Raw genomic sequence first — 11,740 nt, forward strand, 5'->3', positions numbered from 1 at the left:
AGCCATGCATCAGACGCACGACACGGCCGTGTGATTATGTGTGAGGGACCACATCCAAGCCTTGTGAGGAACGTCTCTGAGCATTTAAGATGATGCCAAAATAATATATTCTGTCATATTCCCTCACAGAACAAAATGCCCCCACAGGGTCGGGCCTGTAGGCTCCGGGACGTTTTGGCAGTTTAGCGCTGGTGATGTGCATCCTCACATTTCAAGATGAATTTCTGCTGTCAGAGCATTTTCTGGCGAGCTGTTATCAGTTCAGATGAGGGCAAAACTTTGTCATTTCATACCAGGTTACATGCTGAAGTTTAATGCTTAGTTTTATGCAAACATCACTACATATTTGTCTAATTTGAATTTAATGAAAAAAAATCTATTTCAAAATCGATCAATTTATGCATCCTATTTTCGTTAAAAACAAATGCAAATCTATAATAATAATAATAAAAATTGTATTATATTTAATATAGCATTAAATAATATAGCATTAATAATTTTACTCAAAATGCAATAGTATATTATGTTGTGTGTATATATATATATAATTTTTTTAATACTACTTCTATAATAATAATTATTATTCTAGATTGATTATTATTATTATTATTATTTGGTATTATTATTATAATTTTATGCATTTAGCAGACGCTTTTATCCAAAGCGACTTACAGTGCATTCAGGCTATACATTTTTTACCAGTATATGTGTTCCCTGGGAATTGAACCTTTTGCGCTGCTAACGCAATGCTCTACCACTCTGTTACGGGGCTGACGAGACGTGAGACATGCGGATCCATGTGCAAGCTTTATTAAAGCAGAGGAGGTCAGAAACACAGGCAGGGGCGAACAGTGGCAAACAGGTATATGGCGGGCAAGACACAAGAATAATCCTAGGGCTAGCGAAGGTCAACGAACGGCGAACAGAATCAAAAGGGCAAGACTAACCTGGTCTCTGCTTCGACGAGGAAAAAGTTTCCTACACGGGCAAGACACAAGAATAATCCTAGGGCTAGCGAAGGAACATTATACATGTGTTTAATGACAGTTTTTGTTGATTTAATGAATCCCTGCTGAACAAAAAAGTTCTTACATAAATAAAAATAAAATCTTACTAACAACAAATTTCTGAGCAGTAGTGTATTACTGTATTTGTGCTTATGAATGGTATAGCAACATCTTTTATAGCTCATTTGGGAGTTTAGTTCACATGACAGCAAGTATTGCATGCAAAGCCAATGTTTTGGCCATGTTTACATCTCAACCACACCATCTAAAACAAGCATATAAAAATAGACAGCCTCCATTAAGTTTCAGAGAGTTAGAGCAGAGTTAGGAAGATCAGATAAAGCAGGCTTTCTTTCACGTCACAGATGAGATCTCTCATTCTAATGCATGATCAACATGTCTTCTGACAGCTTGGGAAAACGTTCCATGTCGAGTTATCAATACTATCTGCTTTCTTAATAGAAGTGCATTCACATGGATCAGGTGGCCGGGATGTTTCTCATTCCTCCATCTTCACCAGCCTCTAGGGGTTCATGATGGAACTACAGGGGGTTTGTGAGATGAGTTCAATGATGAATTCAATTAAATAAGAAAAATAACATGAATATACTATTGAGATGAAAATTCCTATCCAAAGCCCCTCTGAAATCCACATTAAGTAATGTTGACATATCTAATTGATCTAAATTTGGATTCCGTCTCTAGTGCACTCATAAAGTGGAGTGTCTTGTCAAACAGATTTTAAAACTGGCCTGGAACGACCTTATTTTATAAGACTGATGTCAACTGGATACTAAATCAGCCAGTAATTCATTACACTGATTAAACAATCCATAACTTTTAATGATATCTTTGGGACCCATTCATGGAGGCTTTTGTTGACAATATTTTTATTTTCGCATTATTATTTTAGTGACATAACAAATTGTTCTGTGAGAACTAATATTATGAGTTGAGCCAGTTTTACTGTGGGGTGTTTAAACAAATCTGTTTATATTTTTCTGTTTATATTCTGGGATACAGCGGGTATTTTAACAAAAACAACAAATAAATCATTAAATAAAATTAAATAATAAAATTAAATAAAAAACACTTTACAACAACATCAAGGGCATAGGTTTGGTTTTGACATTGGTGGGGACTTAACAGCAGTACTCTAATAAATGTTTAAACAACATTTAACTTTTGTCCTTTATCTTTTACGAAACAAAAATATATGGCAATATACTGGAAAATATAATGCAATGTATTAAATAAAACATTTCCATATATGGGAAACTAGTGCTTATATTTTTCAATATAATATATGCATGTATGAAAATATTTGTGATGGTACATAAGAAAAAGTTTTTATTTAGGAGATCTGGATATAACAACAACAACAACAAAATGGTTTCATATATATCACAAAATGTAAATTTTATTCATAACTGTGTACATATATTGCAAATGCATGTTCCCATATAAATGTGGATATTATCACTTGTAAATCGGTATATTATGAAGTTTATTATTGAATATAAAATTGAACACATTACAATATACACATTTTTTAATTTTCAAAAACATGTTTACATTGGTACGCACAGCATTTTCACAACACAACGCATCACAAAGTGGAAGACGTGCCCTGAAACCAACACTCTGCTTTCAACAAATGCCCTTGTTCTGTTTTTCTGGCTTCTGTCCTGTTTTAATTATCCACACAGGGGTCTGCGGTGAGGAAGCCCATCCATTCTGTGTCCCGCCACCCCATTACTCTTGATTGGCTCTCAGTTGCCGTGGAAATGGAACATAACCTATTGTGACAGGTCCCAGAGCTTGCTGACATCGCCTTGGTAACGGTGCCATGTGTACAATAGGGCGTCCTGCCAGCGAGGACAGTATATATATATATATATATATACACACAGTATATATATAATTATACATTTTATTATTTTAATATTAATAAATAAAATATTATTTATTCATATAGCTTTAATGTATCTAGTTATTGTTTGTTAATAACATACTAACTACTACAAACTAACCTAGTTATGATTAGCTTGGCTAGTTTCATAAAGCCATTGTGTACTTCAGAGGACTTGAAATATAGTCATATGGGTGCATTTTATGATGCTTTTGTAGTGCTTTTTTTGTGTTTTGCCTTTTTGGAGCTTGACAGACATGGTCACTGTGAACTACCATAAAGTCTCCATAAGGTCTCTTTATGGTGTTTTTGTGTCCCGCAAAAACAACAAAGCAACTTGAGCAAATAATAACAGTAATTCTTAATTTCTCTAATACACATCACATAGCTCACAAATATTACTAGGGGGTGCTGAAGAGCAGATTTGCCATTGAGGCCATACACTGTTCTCCCAACTGCATTTGTTTGCCATTAGTCTTGTGTGTCATTTCCAAAAGCTTTACTCTTTTCCTGTGGGGGCAGAATGTATTTCCCTAACAAACACTGGATAAATTAATATAATGTCTCATGTAAGACAAGATATCCTCATGTGAAGCTTATTTGGTATTTTATTGACCTATTCTACCCTCAACTTAGATTTACTGAAATCACCAAAATCACCAGATGATTTAATATCACTGAGCAAATTGCTGAAGAAAAGCATTTGAGTGCAGACAACACATTTTTAATGCAATTATATTTAGGCATTTTAGCGTGCCTTAAACATTCGAATACTTTTTTGGGTTGCTGTGAATATCTGAAAAACAAAGTTGAGTCCTGCCTGTGTCTCTGAGGAGCAGACGGCAGAGCAGAGCTCGGATCTTGCGATAAGCCGGGCCATATGACTTACGATCTTACTTCTGCAAACATGAACCCTGCTCGGCTCTGGCCTGAACAACAATGCAGTGCCTCCAGAGGCCCGTGTTGAGTTTACTCAGTGGCGTAATGTTTGAGCTCCCTGGGGCCCCGCAGCTGGCTAATGCCTGCCTTATCACGGCTATTGTGACAGGTCCCAGAGCTTGCTGACATCGCCTTGGTAACGGTGCCATGTGTACAATAGGCCGTCCTGCCAGCGAGGGCTCGGTTCAGGACAGGAAGCGGCTGACAGCTGTTTAGGTGTGTTTATAGTCCTCGCTTCCCACTGTAAGTCATCAGGCACAGAGGGGCTCCATTAAGCTCTAACATTAAGCTCTGCGGCCCCAGTGTAAAAGCCACAGCTCCTCTCATTCATTGCATTCAGGACCTAAAGTGTTTTTCCATTCACAGCACGGGTATAGATAGACATCTCTGCGTAGGTTTTTAATTAGCGGCTCTTGCTAAAGCCAGCATCACTGTTAGTATTTCTCATACTTAGAGTTAGGGATGTAAACAATCACCTAAACTTAAGTTTTAAACTTTGGCAGGCAACTAATCCCGGACATACATTTCTTATGCCTCAAATCATGTGGCCACCAGTAAATCTTTCACAATAAGGCCAAGAATGTATATTATCATTTCTGATTTCAGTCTCCTAAATGACAAGTTTTCTTTCTCTCTGGCAGCATTGAGTAGTCTGATTTATTTTAGTGAATTGCTTTGTTTGTACCCAAATGAATTAGTCAAATCAATACTTACTAAATACAACAAAAAAAAAAATCACCAAATCATTTAGGTGATAAATAGTGTTTCAAAATGTTTGTCTTTTTTTTTTTTGTCAAATAGATGTATAAATAATATTTAACTACTTTCTTTCTTATATATGTCTTGAATATATTAATATGTATATTTATATTTAATTATACTTATTACGGTACTTAGTTACTTTTTATGGAAAGTAATGCGTTACATTACTTTTGCGTTACTTTTTAAATCTTGACAGGGCTTGCTTGTTTGTTTTTTTATAATAAAAAAGTTATATTTTTGGCAAATATAAAAGCCTTTTCACACCAAAAGTGAAGTGAATAAGCCTCAGGCTGAAGGGAAAGTAAATTTACGTCCGTACAGTAGAATACAGAAGAAGAAATAACTTCAGCAATAAAAAAAGACACAAATGTTTGTCTAGAGTAATTTTTGCTTATTAGTCAGTGGCGTAATGTTTGAGCTCCCTGGGGCCCCGCAGCTGGCTAATGCCTGCCTTATCACGGACCCTCTCACCCGGGCCAAAAGAGGGCTGTGAGAGCCTATAGGAGCTGTGTGCACAGCAACTGCAAACATACCTCAACAAAACGACAGAACGCTAGCGAGCGAGCATGAGGAGGAGCTTATCAAACACTCATCAGCAGTGTTGGGGAAAGTTACTTTTAAAAGTAATGCATTCAGTAACTTGCGTTACTTATTTGAATAAGTAACTCAGATATTCTCTTGTAAATTAAAAAGTAATGCGTTACTTTACTAGTTACTTGAAAAAAGTAATCTGATTAAGCGTAAGTAACTCGCGTTACTTGTAATGCGTTACCCCCAACACTGCTCATCAGAGGTTGTGCTTTTCTAGGTGTCTCAAAAAAGGCATGTATAAACTACACTCAAAAATAGTTAACATTTGTGTATTTGAATTGCATTTAAAATTTCCATCTGTCTAGATTACGTAAACTAATAATTTAATATAATGCATATTTGTCAGTCATGCATAAATTAAACGGGAAAGAAACAGGTCAGATTTCTGTAATAGAAACTGAATGTAGTTTAAATACACAATAACCAGGTTTATATATTTATCATCAATTAATTCAAGTTGTTTAAGTCTCAGCTTAAACATATACTTTTTTAACTGAATAAATGTAACTGTTTTTACAGTAAACAACAGATTTATGCTGATTCTAAGCAATTTTAATAAATGCATTGGTCACACTTTATTTTAAGGTCCAATTCTCGCTATTAACTAACCATTAACTATGACTTTTGCCTCAATAAACTACTAATTTGCTGCTTATTAATAGTTAGTAAGGTAGTTGTTAAGTTTAGGGTATTGGGTAGGATTAGGGATGTAGAATATGGTCATGCAGAATATGTACTTTATAAGCACTAATAAACAGCCAGTATGTTAATATAGGCATGCTAATAAGCAGTTAATAGTGAGAATTGAACCCAATACTAAAGTGTTACCAATGCATTTTGAAAATGATTTAAATAACATCAAACAGATGCAAATAGTTAGTAATAAATGATGCCATGATTTGTTTCATGTATGTATGACTGACAAATATGCGTCACATTAAGTTTATAGTTTGTTAAAACGGCGAAATCCAGATGGATTGAAATATTACATGCAGTTCAAATACATAAATCTTAAATTTAGACGTAAATATTGTTTTGAGATTGAAGAAAATGTGAGTGGCTGTGATGCGAGAGTGTTCTGGGCGGTTGCCAGGGCCTTGCTACATGGTTGCTAAGGTGTCCCAGGTAGTTGCTAGGGTGTTTGATCGCTTAGTAAAGTAATAGCACACTTATACAATGAGCTGCATGATTTGAGGAATTGTTCATGATGGAAAGCCTGGAAATATAAGGGAATTTTAATACTGAAAAATGTGTATGGAGATTTCTATATTAAATATATATTTTTCTTTCTTTTTCTTTTTTTTGCTATTTTTTCTTAATTTTTCAAAATACTTTATTTGCTGCCATTTATAAGATTCATAGTATTTAAACCAGATTCCAGATCATTTAAAATGACCTTAAATTCATTTAGCTACGTTATTTATTTCTTAAAGCAACAATATGTACGTTTTTTTTTTTACCTTGAAATATCAGTTTCAAGATCATTCTGACTTCTAATAAGGCGAATGACATTTTGCATATATCTGTATCAGTCTAATAGATGACCATGCAATATTTTGACTCTTAGACTGGAAGACTGTCTGAAATACAGCGTTTTTCAAATGTTCCCTGAGGTCTAGTATCATAAAAGTAAAACAAACTGAATCAAAGAACCGTTTTGGTTGGTAATGCTGGACAGAAGAAATGGAAAGTGTATGGAGATGAGAACGTGTGCAGACCTTTGTGACTCATCATACCAGTCTACAGAGTCAGGAGAGGAAGAGAAAAGCTGCAGGGTTCATTGGTGTTTTCCAGCACCGCTTGCTTTGGTCCTGCACTTTTGGGCAGCTTTCTCACTGGCAGGATCGTGGTGACTTTCCATCTGTCCTTTTTCACTCCTTTTCCTGGCATCTGTCCCTAAGTGTTCTCCTACAGTTCCACCTATTGAAAGAAAATGACCCATGAATGAAGGTAAGGACAGGGCTGTTAGATGATGATGTACCTTTGTTTTGTTTTGCTTTTTTCTCAAAGCCAGCCGTCCATCCGTCCTAACCATTGTCCTGTGGCAGCAGTTCCACAATAAATGATCAAAAGTTTGCTGAGGAGACAGTTACTGGCTTAAACTTTAGCATATTAAAAGGACTAATTTCTGCACTCTTATTATATTATTCCCTGCAGTTAGCTTGTGTTAGTTAATGTTTTGTTGCACTCAATTCACTATTTGCTACCCTTCCTCTGATCCTTAAATGTAGCTACTGGAGGAGCTCAAATATTGAAACTATTTAAGAAGGTTAATTGTATAAATATCAGGTAAAATAATATAATAATGTTATAATTTATACATAATTTATTAATATTAAAATAATTAAATTTATATGTCTAAAAATATTTGAAAAAAAAAAAAAATATTATTTATTAATATTAAAATAATTAAATTTATATGTCTAAAAATATTTGAAAAAAAAAAAATATTATAAAGAAAAACATTGCAATTATATATATGCTCGCGCGTGCGTGTGTGTGTGTGTGTGTGTGTGCGTGTTTTATTTAAGGTTAGGGTAATCACATTAAATGAAAAATCAAACTAAAAACACCCTTATGTAGGTTAATAAAACATTATTATGATAAACAACAGTAGTTAAATATTTAAATATTTTTTGACTACAAAAAAAAAGCTATTTATGACAAACTATTTGGTGATAGTTTTTATATTAGTAGCTAAATATATCGAAACAATTTAACAGAAGATAATAATAGAATAATATATTTATTGTTTAACAGAATAATAATAATAATAATAATAATAATAATAATAATGTTATAATTGATGGTAACACATTATTTTAAGGTCCAATTCTCACTATTAACTAGTTGCTTATTAGCATGCATATTACTAGCATATTGGCTGTTTATTAGTACTTATACAGCACATATTAATGCCTTATTCTGCATGGCCATATTTTAGATCCCATAATTCTATACCTAAATTTAACAACTACCTTATTAACTAATAATGTGCAGCAATTTCGGAGTTTGTTCAGGGAAAACTCTTAGTTAATAGTGAATATGTGTTCCCTATTCTAAAGTGGTACCTAATTGCTATATAATTTATTCATAGTATAATAATATATTTATGAAACTATTTTAAAAATATTATAAATAATACAAAAATTAAATGTAATGTAAAAAAATAATGTGTGTGTGTGTGTGTTAGCAATGTTTTTTGCTCAAAAGCATTTATAACTTGATAGCTGTTTTAAAGATCACAGATCGAGTATGTTGAGGTTAGCTGGGTCATTAGCTTCTTAACGCTGCCTCTGACCATTAGAAAACAGCTTAATGTGCCAAAAGCAGCCCACATCCACTACCTCATCCCAAAAGCAGAGTCCTTTGAGTTTTCTTGGGCATGCAAAATCCTGAACAGAAGCGGATGTGGATAAGAGCCCCGCAAAAGAAACTGTTTTCCATTAAGCACCCCCGCCCCCCAGCACCAAAAGAGAACGAAGAAATGAGGAGGGATGTTAAGCATAGCTTTGAGAAGATTAGGCAGCTTTGCGGAGCAGCACATGGATTTCTGTGCACATGCCAAAGAGTCTCAGAAGATAAAAGCTGCTTGGATCTCTCTGGTTATCAGACAGGGTTAAGACACAGTGCCTCTGCTCTCCTGTGAAAACACTTGTTAAATTCACGTGATGCCAGAGTTTGAAATTAAAACACATGACCAGGAAGAAACAGGGACAGTGTGTAAAAATGGAATACAGCACAAACAAATTTGGTGTAGGATTTACTTTGAAGACCATTTTCACTCAGAAATTTGCATTTGACAAATAGAAAAACTGAGCAGAAGTAGAAAAACTGAAATAGTATTTACTCCAGTAATCTTTGTATTATTTACAAATTGGAAAATGATTTATTTTTTGTGTTGCAAATTGCATACTGCAGAGTATATACTATATATGACCTACTATTTTATATAAAGAATATGTATATATAAAAAAAACCAATGAACTTTTCAACTGTATGCTGTATTATTTTCACTTGACTTCACCACATCCACAAAAAGGCATCTATCTCTTTTATTATTTATGTATTTTTTGCCAAATTTGGTGTGTGTGTGTGTGTGTGTGTGTGTGTGTGTGTGTGTGTACATGACCAGGAAGAAACAGGGACAGTGTGTAAAAATGGAATACAGCACAAACAAATTTGGTGTAGGATTTACTTTGAAGACCTTTTTCACTCAGAAATTTGCATTTCACAAATAGAAAAACTGAGCAGAAGTAGAAAAACTGAAATAGTATTTACTCCAATAATCTTTGTATTATTTACAAATTGGAAAATGATTTATTTTTTGTGTTGCAAATTGCATACTGCAGAGTATATACTATATATGACCTACTATTTTATATAAAGAATATGTATATATATAAAAAAAACAATGAAAGTTTCAAACAGTAGTAGTGTATGCTGTATTATTTTCACTTGACTTCACCACATCCAGAAAAAGGCATCTATCTCTTTTATTATTTACGTATTTTTTTTGCCAAATTTGGTGTGTGTGTGTGTATTTATACATACATGTCTATATACATGTCTATCTTTTATATTTACATACCGTGTTGGGTGTAATGCATTACCAAGTAATTAATTACTGTAATTTGATTACATTTCCCTTGAAAAAGTAATGTATTACTCTTAATCTTTCTGTAATTTAATTACAGTTACATTATATCTAATTACTTTAACTATTATGTAGACTTACAGACTTATTCTATATAAAACAATTATGAATTTAACATAAAAATGTAACCTTCTCCCAAAATACTTTGTTCAGCTCAAGAATAGTTTATGCAATTTTATATTGTTTATTTGAAAGAATTAAAAGAGCTGTTTCACGATACCAAGTAATTAATTACTGTAATTTGATTACATTTCGCTTGAAAACGTAATGTATTACTCTTAATCTTTCTGTAATTTAATTACAGTTACGTTCTAATTACTTTAACTATTATGTAGACTTATAGACTTATTCTATATAAAACAATTATGAATATAACATCAAAATTTAACCTTCTCCCAAAATACTTTGTTCAGCTCAAGAATAGTTTATGCAATTTTATATTGTTTATTTGAAAGAATTAAAAGAGCTGTTTCATGTCAACTCAAGTTCAGCTGGTCGAGGTTGATATGGGATTTAGAAAGTAATTAGTAATAAGTGATGCAATATTTTTTAGAGAGAGTAATTACTACTACATTAATTGAAGATGTAATTAGTAGCAAGTAATTAGTTAATTTTTTTAGAGTAACTTACCTAACAATAATAATCAACATATATTGACATGCTTTAAGATCAATATATATGTACATAACATAAATGTCTACAATATAAGCATGTATGTACATATCTTAATAATATGTGCAGTATATGGTGATTTTTTTATGGTATTATAGCAACCATGTTTGTTAACAATATATATTTAATCTATCTATCTATCTGTCTGTCTGTCTGTCTGTCTATATCTATATATACAGTATCTACTATATATATATATATACATATTAAAACAACATGTATACAAGAATTCTGAATGCATATTTAATTTTTTTATTTTAACAACATATATAATATCAACATAAACTGATGAGCTTTAGGATGGATATATACCGTAATATAGTATGTTAACACAGTATATGCGCATAAACAACTTACACAGGAGATTTTTAAAATGTTTAATTCATATATGTCGATAGTATGTGCATAATATGTAATTATGAAAAAACAACTTACAATTTGGGCCTTTAATTAAACCATTCAAAAATTCCATAAAAATTGAATATGCTGGGGATTTCAGTTATTGCCCCGTATGTTTCCCACATATTTTTACCATATGGATATTTATAAGATTAATATATAAGTTCTTTATAGAGTTATATATGTTAAATATAGATGACCATTTAAAATAGGTAGTTGTGTTTGCAGTGGAAGGTCAGTGGAGGTGTTCCGGTTATATTGAGTGCTCATGTAACTGGTCTGTTTTGGCGAGAGGCCGGTCACACAGATAACAGTCCACACTCTTTACACAATACTATCGGCCCTGATTTGGCACATTGACCTGTTGTTATCTCGGTTTGGCTCATATTGAGAGTGATTGTTTCAAATGATCTGTAAATTTGATAGTCCCCTGATTTAGTGGCTGTTGTCTGTACATTACGTAATGTATTTCTAGCCTTTCGAGGACATCTTGGCTACACAACTTGAATAAGCAAACAAGATTTCTACATTTCCCAAAGAAAATTTGACAGGTGCTGGACGGTGCAAAACCTGAGGCCATAATATGAATGGTTGCCAGTGCATCATTGTGGTTTTTATCATGTTGTTATGTGGTTGCTAGGGAGTCCTAGGTGGCACAAGTCCAAAAAGCCCACCCCATTTGCAAATCTCTTTGCAAGTCACCACACATTAGCTATGCTTGTGATGCATATAGTGGAAATGACATTTATTTGACAACACTTTTAAAAATAAAGGTTCCAAAAAGAGAGTTTAGAGAGTTTT

The sequence above is a fragment of the Sinocyclocheilus rhinocerous genome, unplaced genomic scaffold (assembly GCF_001515625.1).
Source record: "Sinocyclocheilus rhinocerous isolate Xijiao unplaced genomic scaffold, SAMN03320098_v1.1 scaffold3324, whole genome shotgun sequence".
NCBI lineage: Eukaryota > Metazoa > Chordata > Actinopteri > Cypriniformes > Cyprinidae > Sinocyclocheilus > Sinocyclocheilus rhinocerous.